This window comes from Magnolia sinica, chromosome 18 (assembly GCF_029962835.1).
Source record: "Magnolia sinica isolate HGM2019 chromosome 18, MsV1, whole genome shotgun sequence".
NCBI lineage: Eukaryota > Viridiplantae > Streptophyta > Magnoliopsida > Magnoliales > Magnoliaceae > Magnolia > Magnolia sinica.
The window spans coordinates 25,246,239-25,248,944 of record NC_080590.1 but is presented as its reverse complement, the minus strand read 5'-3'; positions in this window follow the sequence as shown (position 1 = coordinate 25,248,944).

The window sequence follows — 2,706 nt, the reverse complement described above, 5'->3', positions numbered from 1 at the left end:
GAGATATTGTCTTCAACTATAAGCATGGAGGGGATGACGTCCAGGAGCTACGCAGGACTGGACGTGGCTTTGGCAAGCATGAGGTTGGAGTTAAAGTCGATCACTGCTTCTTTGATCGCAGCATGGTCAGATGCAACTATCCCATCCTCTAATATGATATTAGAGATAACTGATCTCTTAGCGTGCTCCGGAGCGACACTGTGGAAGAACTTCGTGTTGCGGTTGCCTTCCTTGAGCCAAGTTTTTCTGTATTTCTGTTTTTAGAAAACCTCTTCGCAAGGTTGAAAATGAGCCAGCTTGTATTTGGCTGCATTGAGATGGTGATGGATGTCAAGGTCATCGGATTGCTGGGCCGGAGTTTCCAAGTTGTTTAAATCGTCTTTCGACTTTTTCAGATTAAGAAAAACATTCCCGAACGTGACTTTGTTTCAGGTTTTAAGGGGAGCCTTGACATTCTTGATTTTATTTTGGAGAACAAGCATCAAATCCTCCACAATATCGGAAGTCTGGGCCCTACGGACTAAATCTTGGAAATCTTCATGAAGACACCAAATACGTTGAAACCTGAATTGTTTTGGGAATGTCCTCATTTGATTTTCGAAGGAGAGGAGAAGAAGAGCATGATATGAGTGTAGTCTGGGCAAATGCTTGTCCTGGAAATAGGGGAAACAATTTGTCCAGGAGGTGTTGCAACAAATTCTATCGAGTCTAGCCCATACTCTGGCTTGGCCCCTCTAATTGTTACACCAGGTAAAACTATTACCTAAGAAGCCCGCATCCATGAGGCCTACGGTGTTTAGAGCATCAACAAATTTCATTGAAGCTTGCGCATCGAAAGAGCCTGAACCCCTCCTTTTTGATAAAGAAAGAACTGCATGGAAATCACCCGCGATCAGCCAAGGAATGGAATAGTTGCTTGCTAGTTGGTCCAGTTAAAGGATTCTAAAATAATTTCTGGTCTTCCCTGGAAACCAACCACGAAAGAAATCATCTAATTGGAGGCTGCGATTTGGTCAATAGAGATAGACGAACAGTGGAAGATCCATACTTTGCCTCCCTCAGTCGCATTGGAATGGGAGCAGTGGAATCCGAGTTTAAGGCCAGTGCACACTCATTTAAAATCAGTGAACATAGGTTCTAGGATCGCGATAATAGCCGACTTGAATTGATAGATAAGATGTTTCAGGGATCTGATGGCGGAAGCATTTCCCACCCCCCAAGTGTTCCAAATTATCCAACTATCCATGAGGAACGCTCTCAGTTATGGCGCCGCAGCTCTTCAGTTTTCTTAGTCTACCATTCCAGCTACCATCTAGGGCTAAGATGCGGGGATTCTTGTACTGAATACCCCGCCTCTACCTGGCCGTTTAACTATTTGTTTACGCTTGGTGGGCTAGTCTAGGTTTGGGCCCCCTGTATTTGCACTGGTTTCTCTGGGAGAGGCTTGGCCAAGGAGTATGGAAGGCCTGTTAGTCGATGTAGATTCTATCTTTGGGGGGCACTGTCATGGGCCCCAGCCAAATTGTTGAGCAAGGGGGAGGAGTTAGTCTCTCTGTTTGCCAGAGATGAGCGAGGGCTGAGGCTTGTTGGGTGTTGAATGTTCTTGAAGAAATGGGAGAGATCTACTAAGAGTTTCATGCCATTGATAGTCTCACTTCTGAAGGGAGTTGAAAGAGGTAATGTAACGGCTTGACCAACACTGTACGATATTGTCCGCTCTGGGTCACATTAGACCCGCACGGTTTTGTTCTTGGGGTTGCTCCCAAAAGGCCTCGTACAAGGAAGGTCCGAACCACACATGTAACCACCATTACTTCGGACAACTCTTCCGATGTGGGACAACTTACGCTACAGTCAACTGCAACAGTAGCTCGCCCAGCGCGGTAGCTCGCCCAGGCATATATCCAGGCCCGCCCACATCACACCTGCCCACAATGAAGCAGTGACCGGGGCGTCACATTATCCCCCACCGAGGGTAGGGCCGTCCTTGGCTTTGATACCATTTGTAACGGCCCGACCAACACTGTACGATATTGTCCGCTCTGGGTCCCATTGGACACGCACGGTTTTGTTCTCGGGGTTGCTCCCAAAAGGCCTCGTACAAGGAAGGTCCGAACCACACATGTAACCACCATTACTTCGGACAACTCTTCTAATGTGGGACAACTTACGCTACAGTCAACTGCAACAGTAGCTCGCCCAAGCATCTAGCCCCGCCCACATCACGCCCGCCCACATTGAAGCAGTGACTGGGGCGTCACAGGTAAGGAGTGCCACGACGCAAAATGAGGGGCACTTGCTGGTTCATCGTGAGGGTTGCTCTGACTAAGGGGGTTATTGCCTGCTGAGAGGGATCTACGGATTCTCATAGAGCCTGAATCCCTCTGAATGGAGGGAGGAGGCTGGGCTGTTCCATACAGGGGATGGAGGTGGAAATGATAGCCTCGGATATAGCCAGAGCAGGTGGTTGGGTGGAATGGTGGGTTAAGTGGGGGACCTTGATTGGGGATAAGAGGTGGTGTGAGGGGATGATGGATGGTAATTCGTTGGGCATTTCTAGCTGTTGGGTCTCAGGTAGGGCTGTAGATGAGTCGAGCTAGATCCAAAAGCTCGCTCTACTTGGCTCAAGTTAGCTCGGATTGACTCGGCTTGAATGGCCAATTCGGGTCGAGTCAAGCTAATTTTATGAAGCTCAAGTTGAGTTCG